The sequence below is a fragment of the Schistocerca piceifrons genome, chromosome 1 (genome assembly GCF_021461385.2).
Source record: "Schistocerca piceifrons isolate TAMUIC-IGC-003096 chromosome 1, iqSchPice1.1, whole genome shotgun sequence".
NCBI lineage: Eukaryota > Metazoa > Arthropoda > Insecta > Orthoptera > Acrididae > Schistocerca > Schistocerca piceifrons.
This window is the reverse complement of record NC_060138.1, coordinates 1215112998-1215131178: the sequence shown is the minus strand read 5'-3', so window position 1 is coordinate 1215131178 and position 18181 is coordinate 1215112998. Positions and strand designations below refer to the sequence as shown.

General features: G+C 47.3%; 1 protein-coding gene and 1 non-coding gene across 2 annotated transcripts in view; one reads left to right on the top strand and one right to left on the bottom strand.

Annotated features, from left to right (window-relative positions):
* The window catches only part of LOC124779497 (maternal embryonic leucine zipper kinase-like), a 421515-nt gene that overhangs the window by 64386 nt on the left and 338948 nt on the right, over positions 1-18181 (bottom strand). The gene's annotated exons all lie outside the window — the stretch shown is intronic.
* On the top strand, positions 3669-3740 carry Trnae-uuc. Its single transcript has one exon. It is a non-coding gene; the product is annotated as a tRNA-Glu (tRNA).

Genomic DNA, 18181 nt, shown 5'->3' with positions numbered 1-18181 from the left:
TCAAAATGAATTTGAACAAATTAAAGAATGAGAACTCTAACCAAGAAAATAATAATTAATTTGATCTGAAATTAGAGGAAGAGACTGGCTTTCTATACCACAGCATCTGAGTACTTAGAGAAATGGGCTATTTCTTGTAATAAATATCAAGGATTTGATTCGATAACGCTGTCTAAAACCCACCATTGGGTGGTGATTGAAAACCCTGTTACATACCTGACTAAAAATGGTGTGAAGACTTCAGGCAACAATTGTTTTCGGGAATATATTTACCGGTATCTGAAGAACTTTTTAGAAACAAAGCGTGACTCGGAAGAATGTTGAGTCTAAACACTCCGTGGAGGAAAGATGTAATCCACCAATCCGTTGGACCAGCAGCTCTCATATGCTGTGACAGAATCTTCTTGAGTGGTGCGGTGCGGGAGTATCCGTTACGTTTTCGCCGCCAACTGACGTAGTTGTAACTTTCGCCACTAGGTGGCAGCAGCTCTCACAACGTCGGCAGATAAGCGCGGCGACGCCAGAGACGCCACGCTGTCTGCGAACGCCTCGGTTGGCGCGTTGGATTGGTAGCACGAATAAGAATTAAATCAAGCCAACAACGAGAAAAATGCGAACAAGGTGTCTCCACTGCTTTGTTGGAAGGACGCATTTAACGCCGAAGACCGATTTATGTTCCAACAAAAACGAACCGGACTTTGTACATCCAACAAAACGAAGTTATATTTAAACAGACGTGCTGAATAGTAAACGTTGTGAATGCGTTTAGCACCCGTCAAGAGCACTAGTGCAGTACAGATTCGTCTGTAGTACAGAAATGGCTTAAGAGCATATACATCAGTGTCAGGAAGGTTCAGAAACACAGGCACCGACTGTCTTTTCGTAGGCAGGAGTGAGGACAAGTACTGTGCTCAATTTTGCAAGACTGTTGCATAAATGAAACTTCCTGGCAGATTAAAACTGTGTGCCCGACCGAGACTCGAACTCGGGACCTTTGCCTTTCGCGGGCAAGTGCTCTACCATCTGAGCTATCGAAGCACGACTCACGTCCGGTACTCACAGCTTTACTTCTGCCAGTACCTCGTCTCCTACCTTCCAAACTTTACAGAAGCTCTCCTGCGAACCTTGCAGAACTATCACTCCTGAAAGAAAGGATATTGCGGAGACATGGCTTAGCCACAGCCTGGGGGATGTTTCCAGAATGAGATTTCCACTCTGCAGCGGAGTGTGCGCTGATATGAAACTTCCTGGCAGATTAAAACTGTGTGCCCGACCGAGACTCGAGCTCGGGACCTTTGCCTTTCGCGGGCAAGTGCTCTACCATCTGAGCTACCGAAGCACGACTCACGCCCGGTACTCACAGCTCTACTTCTGCCAGTACCTCGTCTCCTACCTTCCAAAGGTTCGCAGGAGAGCTTCTGTAAAGTTTGGAAGGTAGGAGACGAGGTACTGGCAGAAGTAAAGCTGTGAGTACCGGGCGTGAGTCGTGCTTCGGTAGCTCAGATGGTAGAGCACTTGCCCGCGAAACGCAAAGGTCCCGAGTTAGAGTCTCGGTCGGGCACACAGTTTTAATCTGCCAGGAAGTTTCATATCAGCGCACACTCCGCTGCAGAGTGAAAATCTCATTCTGTTGCATAAATGCTTACCGATTTTTTTAATACTACACAGGATTATGTGGGTTAGACGTGGGTCAGATGTAATCTGAGATATATTCATGGACTCATACATTTGATAACTGGCCAGTAAGGGTTTAAATACCACACAAGGGGACACTATCGGCAGAAATGTCCACGGGGAAGATATAAGCTAAGACTCTAAAAACAATGTATATGTATGCGAACATTTAAAGAACTATGAATTATAAACTGAATAAGTTAAAGAACAGCTTCATTACAGACGAAAGACGGACGAAAATGAGAATTGCAACGAAATTTACTGCAGTGTACCAACATACATGTAATGTAACATTAAATGGTAGGCTAATCCTTTTTGGACCTGTACAAAGAGTGTGCTTGGAAAAAGAAGTTAACAATAACTGTGTGATGGAAGTCTAAGAACGATGCGGATGGAATGCCCCTCTTTAAGAACTGCTTTCCAGAAGAGCGTTACACAATTCTCAAGAAAATTTCGTTTACTAACATGAAAATATTTGATAGTGGTTTGGACAATAATGCTGGTACTTGAAAGCCAGTGTTGTGTGTACATCCTGAATCAAACATGTAACATCGTAGATGCACCAGACTTCCACTGCGATGTAGTCGTGAACGCTACATGTGGGTTCGGTCGGTCGGTCGGTCTCTCTCTCTCTCTCTCTCTCTCTTTCTGGCACAACCTTTTGTCTGTACCGGATGAATAAGCATTTTGCTTACTTAGATGTCCAGACGAGAGAATTGCGTTTCCGTTCTGGACTAGCACAGTTGCCTTTGGGGCGCGTAGCCGGCCAGCACCTTGGAGGCTAAAAATAGCCCGCGACCTGCGGCGGCTCTCTTAATGCATACTGAGCAGCTGCCCGTAATTCCGGACATAATTTTCGCCATTAGTTGCTCGCGAGGCTGCGAGGAAGAGGCGTAGCGATGGCGCTCTTGGGCCATCAGTCTGGGTGGACAGCTTTACGACAGGAGCAGCTGGCCTGAGGGCACGGGCCTGTCCCATACATCCTGCCAACTGGCTCCTCATCCAACTCGATTTATAAACAGGGCTTCGGCAATGCCTCTGCTGTCTATTAGGCGACCTTCAATGGCTCTGCGCCCAACAAACAAGTTACAAGTTTAGAACGCAGGAACACGTCTGCCCATACTATCCGTCCGCACATAAATTAAATACGACACTTCCGAGAATGTCCAGGCCCGTAACTGTACGTTGATCTAATATTTTTGCGTATTCGCGCGCCAGCTCCCATAATTATTCGAAATATGTCATTCAATTTTTCTCTAACAACATATTTGTAAATTACTAACAGAAACTAGCTACAGGATCGTCCAACGAAGTGAGATCCACGCTGTAAAAAAAAAGTACCACCCTATCCACTGTAATAGTACTGTGGTCTCGTAACACTATTCGGCAGCAATGAATCTAGGGCACAACGGGGCTGAGCCGAAGTTTCTGTTGGTTCACTACGACTGAACCGAGAGCACGCCAGGAATATCCCATCACTCCCGCCTTCCCTGTACATGAATGAAGGTCGAGGGGCACCGCATTAGCTAAAATAGAGGCAACTGGAAATTTTTAAACACATAAATTTGTCGAAAACTTAGTCCAGATGCATATAGTAATTCACACTGGAAGCGGTAGTGACGAAACCGTTTTATCGACAACATTCGTAACATGCATTATGCAGGTCATACGATTTACCTAGTAAGGTATGTACTTCGCCGCATTGGCTTCGAAATCTATGTCTGTAGTGTGATTTTGTTTTCTATGGTTTACAACATTCACGTGACAACGTGGAATGGACGCACTTCCCATACCACGATGCCTACTATCTTGTTAACAGCGCGTTGCTACAGCTGCCAACTCTGAGAGAGGTCCAGCAGCGCTACACTCTCTTCCTTCGTCCGCGTTAATAATCCAGCAGCAGCAACTCGTGTATTTATCCCTTAAATTCACATATGAATCAAGTTACAACTTCAGCACATTCATATACCACAATTCAGACCACACCTTACATCTCCCATGTGGTCTAGTGGCTAGGATAGCTGGCTTTCACCCAGCAGGCCCGGGTTCGATTCCCGGCATGGGAAATTATTTTAATTTATCACAACGACGAGACTTTGTCTCTAGATGCGTTTTATAACTGTATTTGAACAGATCTCAAAGTTATTGTCGCTTTCATCTGTTGCTTACATGAGCGATGACGATGTTTGTTTACTTAGCCGACATGTAAGACGGCTCTGCTTCGGTGGCTGCCATTTTCGCTTTATCATATGCCTGAAGCATTCTCCCCCAATTATGTGACACTGTAAACCGAGCTCTCTTCTTAGAAATTTTGGTCGTCTTCCGTCAATGTTTCTCGCGGTTAGAAAGGAAGGAATTTATATAGTACCCTACACCAAAGGTGGTATAAGTACTATATAGTACTTATTATATAGATAGGCTTACGATTGGCCGGGCTACGACGCAGAAATCAAAGAATTCTGCATGCCAGGTATTAAGTCGACTTTTAGGATGGAGGAGTCCTACTAGCGCCAGTTTTACTTCTGAAAGTAAACAACCCGAAGTACTGCTCAGAAGCCTCACGGCGTTGTGCTCATAAATCCATGCACCAACGATCTCACAGCCGCTGTCCCAGTCACAGTAGTTGTTGCACATTATGGTCACGACAGCCTCCCTGACCACAGAATCGTGGTACGTCGCTAAATCAGACAATATTTATGTCCCAGTCAACGTAATTTATACTCGTCTGTGCCGCTGTGGCAACAATCGCCGATTTTTCCAAACTCGATATTCGACGTGCAGTTGCTGTTTTGCACATCGTGCGTGCTGATAGTTGCTATCGTCTTGTAACTGATAAGGATAACGCAATTGGGCTAATCATACGACGGCATAGCAGCCACGATAGTCAGTTGGCCCTGATGATAGCCAATTATTGTAGTTATTTGTATGTTCCGTGAACCACATTTCCAACAACTCGCTATGATGTGAAATGTGTGTAAATGGTTTACAAATACACATTTTCTGTACTTCTGAAAGTAAACAACCCGAGGTACTGCTCAGAAGCCTCACGGCGTTGTGCTCATAAATCCATGCACCAACGATCTCACAGCCGATGTCCCAGTCACAGTAGTTGTTGCACATTATGGTCACGACAGCCTCCCTGACAACAGAATCGTGGTACGTCGCTAAATCAGACAATATTTATGTCCCAGTCAACGTAATTTATACTCGTCTGTGCCGCTGTGGCAACAATCGCCGATTTTTCCAAACTCGATATTCGACGTGCAGTTGCTGTTTTGCACATCGTGCGTGCTGATAGTTGCTATCGTCTTGTAACTGATAAGGATAACGCAATTGGGCTAATCATACGACGGCATAGCAGCCACGATAGTCAGTTGGCCCTGATGATAGCCAATTATTGTAGTTATTTGTATGTTCCGTGAACCACATTTCCAACAACTCGCAATGATGTGAAATGTGTGTAAATGGTTTACAAATACACATTTTCTGTTTGAAAATATCGCTACACATAGACAAATAACACAACGTCATTCTTTCTTCAATCATAATTTAAAATACAATTTAATAAAAGTAGCCCACCCACATACACACTTTAGGTGGTCAGGATTCATCAATGGAATGGAAGGACTTGTGAAGCAGAAATAATTTCAGTTTATTAAAATATTTTCATTATCTGCCAGCACCTTCAATTCACTAGGGAGATGGTTAATATATTTTTGTGGCTGAGTATTTTACACCTTTGTGTACACATTGGTGGATTGTGGAGGATATTTTTGCTCCTCGTGTGATGATTATTAACGTCATTACTATTTTGAAATTGTGATTAGTTCTTCACAGAGAAGTTATATGGTGACACTACTTCTAATGCACCTTCTTTTTCGAACAATTGCCTGCCTGAGGTTGAAGGACAGACATCAGATACCTTGACGAAACGTTTCTGTGTAAATAAATACGTTATGATGTTCACCTACTATAGCCCTAGAACCAGCGATTGTGTAATATATATACATAAAGAAGAAAGCAAACAACCACTCTTTGAAATCTGTTTTTTATTTTTTATTATTCTCACTAAGCAGTTTTCGAGCCTCTTCAGGCTCCTTTTCAGATGGGTCACGTTGGTGTTACACATTTGTTTACGCAGCCTGATGCTGGGTGCTGGTTTCAGTATGGGGGCATTTGTAGCTATTACTACAGCATATTACACGTATTATACACGGCGAACATTAATAAAACCGACAAACTACAGGGACGGATTCCTGACTGAAAGTGGACGAAAAAAGGTCCTACGAACACGTGTCCGGAAACGGACGGTGAGCGTGCAATGACAACAAAAGGTCGCGGAACACAGTACACAGCTGCATCGCATCCACGTCACAACAGATGTTCAACGGGGCCTCCATGGGATGCACACATCACATCACGGAGTGCCGCACTCTTTCGCATGTTCCCGCCTCTCCCCAATTACAATCAAAGGCGTCCTGAATACGCTCTTGAAGGGTCTGCACGTCCAGAACTTGTCTAGAATACACAACGATGATAATCCTTGCACTTGTTGTAATGCAGGATACACGTAATCGTACTACGGCTTACTCCATGTTGGGTGCCACTTGCCTCGGCTTGCACTAGAGATCGTCTCTCTATTCTGTAGAAACCGATCCTCCAAATCTAGTGCCGGAGTGGCCGAGCGGTTCTAGGCGCTACAGTTTGGAACCGCGCGACCGCTACGGTCGCAGGTTCGAATCCTGCCTCGGGCATGGATGTGTGTGATGTCCTTAGGTTAGTTAGGTTTAAGTAGTTCTAAGTTCTAGGGGACTGATGACCACAGCAGTTAAGTCCCATAGTGCTCAGAGCCATTTGAACCATCCAAATCTAGTGTACGCACAGCTCGCCGCCTTCCTGCATGTTCGTCTGTCTGAAAGGGCCCATGATGACAATAACGCACCAAAAATGACTTGAAATTTTATATGATGTGCTTGGTGTATGTGAGGGTACTTATTTTGGTACAGCCATTCAGCCTCTCGACCGTTTCCAGCCGGTTGGCCGTTCACAAACACCACCTCGGCTTGTTCCAGAAATGGAAGCCGGACCAGTCTGCTGCTTAAAGTATGCTGCCTGAATCACACAGCCTGCAACACACATTGAACACACGGCACGTGGTCGGAGGAACTTTCATTCTTCAACGCCATCTACCGTGGCAACGATGCATTTTCGGACACATGTTGATTGGACATTTTTTCCTCCGTTTCCAGTCGGAAACGGTCTCTGCAGTTCGTCGCTTTTATTAATGTTCACCCTGTATACACATCAGTTGTAAAACATTTGTTGGATGCTGCAGCCTTGTGCTTACGATCAGTATTATATGTACAGTCAAAAGTGATTGATTTGTGACCAACAGGCAGTCATAATGAAAGCTGACAAGTGGATACAGTAGAGTGTCGATAGTTCGAGGTGAACGGGACCGGAACCACCTCTAACTATCGAAATTTAAATGGGAAAAAGAAATATTATGATACTGTTAGTAATACAGGTCAAAATATGAACTTTATTAAAATAAAAGTATTTACACATGCATTTGCATTGGCAGAATAACATTAATTATTTATTTAGACAAGTAATAGTGAAGTGTCTTGTTTGGCGAAGCTGCAACGTTTCCACGCGTCAATGTCACGCCACCGTCTCAGGAGCAGTAGGTCAGCTGGTGTCGCCTCAGGCTGTTGTTCCCCGTAGCATATCAATGCCTTGATCCATGGGCTGAATGGGACAGGTAACGACGTTTGGTGGGAAAAACAAGGCGAGGATACCGTCGCACTACAGTTCTCCTGTACGTGGATATGAGGACGCATTATCCATGAGCAAAATTGCTTTGCATGGCAGTCCCCTTTCTTTTAAAAAATTCTTGAAGTCAGGTACAAATGAGCTAAAAAACCAGTTCTTGAAGATTTCCTGATTCATCCCGGCACTATTCTGATGTGTATAGACAACCGGAAGAGCTGAGATGGATACATTCTTGAATGCTCTTGGCTTGGCCGACTTCCCAATCACAACTAGTTTTAGTTTGTGGCTTCCAGTTGCATTTGAAGCTGCCATAACTGTAAGCCCCTCTTTGCTTTTTTTGTGCCCAGGAGCACTTTTTTCTTCACAACAAGCAAGTGTTCTCGCTGGTAACATTTTAAAATTTAGCCCAGTTTCGTCACTGTTATATATTTGTTCAGTAGACAAATTTTCGTCAGTTATGATTTTTTTTAAACTCGATATAAATTTTGAAACGGCCTCAGCGTCACCAGAGAGTTTTTCTCCGCATAGGTCTAGTTGACGCACTCCATACCTCTTCTTCCACTTACCGAGTCAGCCCACACTAGCGGCGACATTGTCATCTCCTTCCTGCAGCTGGTTTCTGAAAAACAAAGCTTTTTCTTGCAAGATTGGGCCAGAAATCGGTGCACCCTTCTGTCTCTGTTGGGTAAACCACATGAACAATGCCTCACTTGGTTTTTGAAGTCTGACTTCTTTATACTTCTTCGACTGAGAGATTCGTGTGAGCATTTCTGTGAAAAAAACTGTTCCAATTTAAGTCGGTTTCTTCGCCACTCATCAACAGTAACTTCACCAACACCATATTCGAGAGCAAGTTTTTTTATTGTGTCTCCTATGTCAAGTCGTCTCAATGCTTCTAATTTTAGATGCAAAGACACAAATTTCCTCTTTTTTGTTACAGCACTCATCTTTGTAAGGTGTAAAACGGAACACACAGTCAACAAACAAAACGACACACAACACTGTACAGTACAGGTACTGGGAACTACAGCAGCGTATGAACTCCACAGTTTTGATCGGTAGCAGTCGGGGTATTTCGTGCCATACTGACAACAGATGTTCGTGCAACAGGGCAGCGAGCTAATCGTCGGTGTTGATTGCATTGTTGTCTGCTTTGTTACTGAGCTGTACTCTCCCTATCTATCTTTCGCAATGATGTTTTCATTATTTATGTCAGTAAAAAAAAAAAAAAAAAAAAAAAAAAAAAAAAAAAAAAAAAAAACAGATCGTTGCAACTTATATACACTCCTGGAAATGGAAAAAAGAACACATTGACACCGGTGTGTCAGACCCACCATACTTGCTCCGGACACTGCGAGAGGGCTGTACAAGCAATGATCACACGGACGGCACAGCGGACACACCAGGAACCGCGGTGTTGGCCGTCGAATGGCGCTAGCTGCGCAGCATTTGTGCACCGCCGCCGTCAGTGTCAGCCAGTTTGCCGTGGCATACGGAGCTCCATCGCACTCTTTAACACTGGTAGCATGCCGCGACAGCGTGGACGTGAACCGTATGTGCAGCTGACGGACTTTGAGCGAGGGCGTATAGTGGACATGCGGGAGGCCGGGTGGTCGTACCGCCGAATTGCTCAAGACGTGGGGCGTGAGGTCTCCACAGTACTTCGATGTTGTCGCCAGTGGTCGGCGGAAGGTGCACGTGCCCGTCGACCTGGGACCGGACCGCAGCGACGCACGGATGCACGCCAAGACCGTAGGGTCCTACGCAGTGCCGTAGGGGACCGCACCGCCACTTCCCAGCAAATTAGGGACACTGTTGCTCCTGGGGTATCGGCGAGGACCATTCGCAACCGTCTCCATGAAGCTGGGCTACGGTCCCGCACACCGTTAGGCCGTCTTCCGCTCACGCCCCAACATCGTGCAGCCCGCCTCTAGTGGTGTCGCGACAGGCGTGAATGGAGGAACGAATGGAGACGTGTCGTCTTCAGCGATGAGAGTCGCTTCTGCCTTGGTGCCAATGATGGTCGTATGCGTGTTTGGCGCCGTGCAGGTGAGCGCCACAATCAGGACTGCATACGACCGAGGCACACAGGGCCAACACCCGGCATCATGGTGTGGGGAGCGATCTCCTACACTGGCCGTACACCACTGGTGATCGTCGAGGGGACACTGAATAGTGCACGGTACATCCAAACCGTCATCGAACCCATCGTTCTACCATTCCTAGACCGGCAAGGGAACTTGCTGTTCCAACAGGACAATGCACGTCCGCATGTATCCCGTGCCACCCAACGTGCTCTAGAAGGTGTAAGTCAACTACCCTGGCCAGCAAGATCTCCGGATCTGTCCGCCATTGAGCATGTTTGGGACTGGATGAAGCGTCGTCTCACGCGGTCTGCACGTCCAGCACGAACGCTGGTCCAACTGAGGCGCCAGGTGGAAATGGCATGGCAAGCCGTTCCACAGGACTACATCCAGTATCTCTACGATCGTCTCCATGGGAGAATAGCAGCCTGCATTGCTGCGAAAGGTGGATATACACTGTACTCGTGCCGACATTGTGCATGGCTCTGTTGCCTGCGTCTATGTGCCTGTGGTTCTGTCAGTGTGATCATGTGATGTATCTGACCCCAGGAATGTGTCAATAAAGTTTCCCCTTCCTGGGACAATGAATTCACGGTGTTCTTATTTCAATTTCCAGGAGTGTATATAAAGAGGCTTGGATTATTGGAAACTCGAACTGTCGAGACTCTACTGTACTTTAAAAAGGCAGCGTGCCACATGACGATCCGGCCAACAGCATCATTCTGCCGCACCTACCTGCAGCATGCGCTTTGGGATGCACGTAGAATATTTAGCGTTGATTTTCATGTTAGTTTAAATTATAGTGGAATTATTTAGCCGCTACAGTGTTTATTATGGATGGCATAAAGAAAAGGGAACAAGTTTCAGCTTATGAGGCGGCAACGGAGGTGGCTTATGAGATGTAAATTCTACTATACCTACATCATGCATTTCTTCACGAAGGCACGGAATGATAGGAGGATGAGGTGGCAGGGAGGGGAGGGGGGGGGGGGGGTGGGAGGAATGGGCGTGTTCGAAACGTTTGTGATTCTCAATCTGTCCAATCTTAGATGGAACTCGCCTCTGTGGAATGAGGAATGTCAGGACACGGTATTTCTTTGATGTCACAATTGGAGAAAACATACCCGCCTACACTGAGGACCAAGAGTAACGAAGCTTCAAAAGCTTGAATAGTCAGTCATGATAAAAATATCGGAAGCAAATACTGCACTCGCTGGGCACCTAGGAGTTAGAGGATGGCCTCCCGGAAAAACGGGTCGGGTTTGCGATGGCCTTCCCCCAGTACGTACTGAGTTATGACCTGCGCCATTTAACAGCCTGAGGAGAGCAAGTGAACTGTAAAAACAGCGGAAACGCCTCCGCGCGGACACTGGAACAGCTTTCCGTCGCTGCAGTCCTGAACCTATTTCTACACCAACATCTATAGTCTGCGCACCACGGGGAAGTGTGCGTGGTAGAGGGTCCTTTTTACTGCGCAATATATTAAGTTCTATTCATATTTCATTCATTCACGGATAGAGCTTGCAACTGATATCTGCTCGCACACCTCTGTGCGAACTGTTATTCGCCATCTCTGCGGGACAGACCGACAGGGGGCTGAAGAATGTTAGTACATTCCATTCTCAAAGGCAGTTCTCTGATTTGCCTATTCACGTTGTACCGATATTAACGGTCTTCTCACCGAACTGTCTGTCAGTGAACATTTTTCAACGTTACTGTTACTGTCACCAGTCAAACGCGCATGTGGCTATTCATGTCGCATTTCTTTTAATCCTCTCCATGCCCTCGACTGTTCCACAAACTTCGGCAAAGTTCAGAGATGTTCAATATGGCCCCCTCCAGACACTCGAGCAATATCAACCCGATACTCCAACTCGTTCCACACTCTCTGTAGCATATCAGGCGTAACAGTTTGGATAGCTGCTGTTATTTCTCGTTTCAAATCATCAATGGTGGCTGGGAGAGGTGGCCGAAACACCATATCCTTAACATACCCCAACAAGAAAAAATCGCAGGGGGTAAGATCAGGGCTCCTTGGAGGCCAGTGATGAAGTGCTCTGTCACGGGCTGCCTGGCGGCCGATCCATCGCCTCGGGTAGTTGACGTTCAGGTAACCTTATTCGTAGGACTCTCCATACAGTTGATTGTGGAATTTGCAGCTCTCTGCTAGCTCTGCGAGTCGATTTTCCTGGCCTGCGAACAAATGCTTGCTGGATGCGTGCTACATTTTCATCACTCGTTCTCGGCCGCCCAGAACTTTTCCCTTTGCACAAACACCCATTCTCTGTAAACTGTTTATACCAACGTTTAATACACCACCTATCAGGAGGTTTAACATCATACTTCGTTCGAAATGCACGCTGAACAACTGTCGTCGATTCACTTCTGCCGTACTCAATAACACAAAAAGCTTTCTGTTGAGCGGTCGCCACCTTAGCATCAACTGACGCTGACGCCTAGTCAACAGCGCCTCAAGCGAACAAATGTACAACTAAATGAAACTTTATAGCTCCCTTAATTCGCCGACAGATAGTGCTTAGCTCTGCCTTTTGTCGTTGCAGAGTTTTAAATTCCTAAAGTTGTGGTATTCTTTTTGAATCTCCCTGTATTTCTGTTGTGTCAGTTTCGTATCACACTGCCACATCTGGCCATTAGAACACAGGTAATTACGTCGGCTATCCCAGAAAACGAAAGACATCGGGGAAGACAGTCTTGCCAAAAACGTGATTACTTGCTTTACAATAGTCAGATGCTCGGCGTCTTTGATCCCATCAGAATAGTGCTACAGCATCGAGCGCTTAAAGAGATAAGAGCGTGTTCTACCGTCTGTTCCCAGCCACAGACGGGCCTGCCGCTTCCGCAGCCTGCCTTCTACACGTGGTCGCTTCCGCATCTGGACTCTTGTTGCTGGTCGCGCCAACGCTCCCCACTCACGGTACGGCAGCTGTGGGCCCTGCCGGCATCTCATACACCACAATCTATCAGTTAATGCTTCCCTTAATACGGAAATGCCACGCAAAACAACCTACAGCCAAAAGATGGGCGAGGCCCTATAAAACTGGTCGAAAAAATTACGCGTCATCCAATAGAATGCTTGCTCCTGTTTGGAAGAAACACTGGAGACTAGCGATTTCTAAATACATGGAACAGTTCTGAACGGAGTTGTGATTCTTATGTTGGTCACTGTACTACAACGTCCATTATCGACCAAGATGTGTTTTCATGTGGTATATTTACAGGTATTCGATCTTCGAATTTTAGTAATAAAATATACACTCCTGGAAATGGAAAAAAGAACACATTGACACCGGTGTGTCAGACCCACCATACTTGCTCCGGACACTGCGAGAGGGCTGTACAAGCAATGATCACACGGACGGCACAGCGGACACACCAGGAACCGCGGTGTTGGCCGTCGAATGGCGCTAGCTGCGCAGCATTTGTGCACCGCCGCCGTCAGTGTCAGCCAGTTTGCCGTGGCATACGGAGCTCCATCGCACTCTTTAACACTGGTAGCATGCCGCGACAGCGTGGACGTGAACCGTATGTGCAGCTGACGGACTTTGAGCGAGGGCGTATAGTGGACATGCGGGAGGCCGGGTGGACGTACCGCCGAATTGCTCAAGACGTGGGGCGTGAGGTCTCCACAGTACTTCGATGTTGTCGCCAGTGGTCGGCGGAAGGTGCACGTGCCCGTCGACCTGGGACCGGACCGCAGCGACGCACGGATGCACGCCAAGACCGTAGGGTCCTACGCAGTGCCGTAGGGGACCGCACCGCCACTTCCCAGCAAATTAGGGACACTGTTGCTCCTGGGGTATCGGCGAGGACCATTCGCAACCGTCTCCATGAAGCTGGGCTACGGTCCCGCACACCGTTAGGCCGTCTTCCGCTCACGCCCCAACATCGTGCAGCCCGCCTCTAGTGGTGTCGCGACAGGCGTGAATGGAGGAACGAATGGAGACGTGTCGTCTTCAGCGATGAGAGTCGCTTCTGCCTTGGTGCCAATGATGGTCGTATGCGTGTTTGGCGCCGTGCAGGTGAGCGCCACAATCAGGACTGCATACGACCGAGGCACACAGGGCCAACACCCGGCATCATGGTGTGGGGAGCGATCTCCTACACTGGCCGTACACCACTGGTGATCGTCGAGGGGACACTGAATAGTGCACGGTACATCCAAACCGTCATCGAACCCATCGTTCTACCATTCCTAGACCGGCAAGGGAACTTGCTGTTCCAACAGGACAATGCACGTCCGCATGTATCCCGTGCCACCCAACGTGCTCTAGAAGGTGTAAGTCAACTACCCTGGCCAGCAAGATCTCCGGATCTGTCCGCCATTGAGCATGTTTGGGACTGGATGAAGCGTCGTCTCACGCGGTCTGCACGTCCAGCACGAACGCTGGTCCAACTGAGGCGCCAGGTGGAAATGGCATGGCAAGCCGTTCCACAGGACTACATCCAGTATCTCTACGATCGTCTCCATGGGAGAATAGCAGCCTGCATTGCTGCGAAAGGTGGATATACACTGTACTCGTGCCGACATTGTGCATGCTCTGTTGCCTGCGTCTATGTGCCTGTGGTTCTGTCAGTGTGATCATGTGATGTATCTGACCCCAGGAATGTGTCAATAAAGTTTCCCCTTCCTGGGACAATGAATTCACGGTGTTCGTATTTCAATTTCCAGGAGTGTAGCTCGTTGTGTAATATCGATGTTCGTGAATGTAGCGTTAATAGCACCATATCGGTTCTCAATGCAGGTCAACGATCAGTCAGACAGGGTCAGAAGGAGATTGTTCGCTGACGATGGTGTTGTCCACAGCAAAGTACAGTAACTGGGTGGTCGTTAGCAAATGTGTACAAACTTCGGCCAAATTTCCGCTTGGTTGAATGAATAGCAATGATCCTTTTCAAATGTGGGACAATACAAAATAAAGCACGGAACATGTAGAGCAGATAGTACCTGATTCAAGATTAGTCGCGAATGTAAGCAGCTCGTCACATCATTTAAAAGTGCAGGGTAATACTGAGAAACGAAACGAAACACGACGAATACGTGCAAAGCAAATTGCATAAAAGACGTTAGTGCGAGCACTTGCAGAGTATTGCTCTAGCGTCTGAAGTCCTTATCTACACTGCTGGCCATTAAAATTGCTGTACCAAGAAGAAATGCAGATGATAAACGGGTATTCATTGGACAAATGTATTATACTAGAATTGACATGTGATTACATTTTCACGCAATTTGTGTGCATAGATACTGAGAAATCAGTATCCAGAACAACGACCTCTGGCCGTAATAACGGCCCTGATACGCCTGGGCATTGAGTCAAACACAGCTTGGATTGCGTGTACAGGTACAGCTGCCCATGCAGCTTCAACACGATACCATAGTTCGTCAAGAGTAGTGACTGGTGTATTGTGACGAGCCAGCTGCTCGGCCACCATTGGCCAGACGTTTTCAATTGGTGAGAGATCTGTAGAATGTGCTGGTCAGGGCAGTAGTCGAACGTTTTCTGTATCCAGAAATCTGTATCTGTACAGGACCCGCAACAAGCGGTCGTGCATTATTCTGCTGAAATGTACGGTTTCGCAGGGATCGGATGAAGGGTAGAGCCACGGGTCGTAACACATCTCAAATGTAACGTTCATTGTTCAAAGTGACGTCAATGTTAACAAGAGGTGACCCCATACTATCATGTTGGGTGATAACGCCAGTATGGCGGTGACGAATACACGCTTTCAATGTGCGTTCACCGCGATGTCACCAAACACGGATGCGACCATCATGCTGCTGTAAAGAGAACCTGGATTCATCCGAAAAAATGACGTTTTGCCATTCGTGCACCCAGGTTCGTCGTCGAGTAAACCATCGCAGGCGCTCCTGTGTGATGTAGGGTCAAGGGTAGCCGCAGCCATGGTCTCCGAGCAGATAGTCCATGCTGCTGCAAACGTCGTCGAACTGTTCGTGCAGATGGTTGTTGTCTTGCAAACGTCCCCATCTGTTGACTCAGCGATCGAGACGTGGCTGCGAGATCCGTTACAGCCATGCGGATAAGGTGCCTGTCATCTCGACTGCTAGTGATACGAGGCCGTTGGGATCCAGCACGGCGTTCCGTATTACCCTCCTGAACCCACCGATTCCATATTCTGCTAACAGTCACTGGATCTCGACCAACGCGAGCAGCAATGTCGCGATACGATAAACCGCAATCGCAATAGGTTCCAATCCGACCTTTATCAAAGTCGGAAACGTGATGGTACGCATTTCTCCTGCTTACACGAGGCATCACAACAACGTTTCACCAGGCAGGCAGATCAACTGCTGCTTGTGTATGAGAAATCGGTTGGAAACTTTTCTCATGTCAGCACGTTGTAGGTGTCGCCACCGGCGCCAACCTTGTGTGAATGCTCTGATAAGCTAATCATTTGCACATCACAGCATCTTCTTCCTGTCGGTTAAATTTCGCGTCTGTAGCACGTCATCTTCGTGGTGCAGCAATTTTAATGGCCAGTAGCGTAGTAACCATGGATCGGTATACAAGGCTACAGAGAGTCAAATTTTACCTCGCTCAAAACAAGAATGGTGTGTGACAGGCATTCGGCGCTACTGGTACGAAGTACCCGCTATCTCACACTGTACAATGGATTGTGGAGTGTACATGGAGACTTGGCCACCAGTTCGTTCATATTTTGCCAACACCTGTGGCTGCAGGTTATCCGAGCCAAACTACCGCTAAACGTTCCCGCAGAGTACGGAACTTTTTGAGCGGCTGCGCGCTTCCCACGGCGGGCCGCGCGGTCCATCCGCAAAGCCGGCGGCCGGCCGGCTGCTACCAGATACCAGCCCGCCGTGTATTCTGCGACGCGGCGCGACGCCAGGCCACGCTTTGTCTGACGTCCGAGTCTCACGGCGCGGCGACCCAAAAAACGGCCGAGCTGTGAGAATGGACGGACTCTTCTGGACTCGGGACGCAGCGTCCGCGAGGCCCCGTTAGCCCGGCGGAATCTCACAGAAAGGCGGAGGAATTATATCCGCGCGGCTGCAGCCCGGCCCTGAACAAAGCGCGGCGCATCGCCAAAGAAGCGCCGGGGACGCGCGGTAAGTCACGCAGCGCCGGCACACAATGAGCGGAAGCAAGCCCGGCGCCGGTGTCCAGCTCGTTTTCATTCCCAGCTCTACGCTCGGCGCAAATTCTGCGTTTTGCTACGGATTAATACTCCGTCGACGGCGACACTACTAGCAGCCGGCAAACGAGTTCTTTTTTCTCTTTTTTTCCCCTATCGGCTCATCCAAGTCATTAGCGTCGGAGACCCTGCACAAAGCTCGTGGAAGAATCGAACTTCGAGTTTGTATAACGAATTAAACCATCCGAGTCGTTGCGCACTTTAAAGGAACTAGGGAAAATCTAGACTAAAATGGGCTGATCAGTTATTTAAGCAAGACTACGTACCAGACGTTTTATCGCTCGTATTTCACTTCTCAACAGAAGTATCATTCCTAGTAGAGTATTAATTCATATTTGCCCCACAACTGGGAAGAAAAGTACAGAGATAGTGTTGAAGGAGCCACATCAACATGTAACTGCAGAGAATGTCGTGCGCAACATAAACCACTTTGCCTAAATTGGAGCCAGAGCGCCGTTCCTCCGCAGCACATTTCCAGATTAACCGCCCGCACTCGGTCGCCTCGTCTTCGACGATGGCGCAACAGTACGCTTCCGAAACATCGCATCGTCTACGATTCGAAGCAACCGACACTAAGCGATACGGAAATAGGCAAACTTGATGACTTGTTACAATGACAATCGTGGGAATTCCAACTATGGCTTAGTATTCGACAATGAGTCGTTTCCGTGCTGATTTTGACATTCAAATAATTATGTAGTCCATAAAAATTACACAAGGAATTACGTTGGAGTGAAGGACGTCACAAGCCATTTTACGGGTGGGCAAACAAATCACCACAATGTGGAGACCCACAGTTTTGGTTACAGTCGGATCCGTCCTCATGTCTGACCTGCTGTAACTTGAGTGTCAAAATTTCCACGGGAACAGAAAAAAACTACAGCTACGGACTAATACTGCAATTTATTGTGAAATTGCACATGATGCATCAGCAGAATATTATATATATATATATATATATATATATATATATATATATATATACATATATAGTTGTGGTTTTCAGTCCTGAGACTGGTTTGATGCAGCTCTCCATGCTACTCTATCTTGTGCAAGCTTCTTCATAACCATACATTAAAGCTACATGGCCTCGGTAAAAATTACGGCTGTAGTTTCCCCTTGCTTTCGGCCGTTCGCAGTACCAGCACAGCAAGGCCGTTTTGGTTAATGTTACAAGGCCAGATCAGTCAATCATCCAGACTGTTGCCCCTGCAATTACTGAAAAGGCTGCTGCCCCTCTTCAGGAACCACACGTTTGTCTGGCCTCTCAACAGATACGGCTCCGTTGTGGTTGCACCTACGGTACGGCTATCTGTATCGCTGAGGCACGCAAGCATCCCCACCAACGGCAAGGTCCATGAGATATATATATAAACATTAGACACGATTTGTCTCAGACGAACAGACAGTAGAATGAATTGGAATGGCAGGTCATTAGAGACGGGAACAACTTGGGG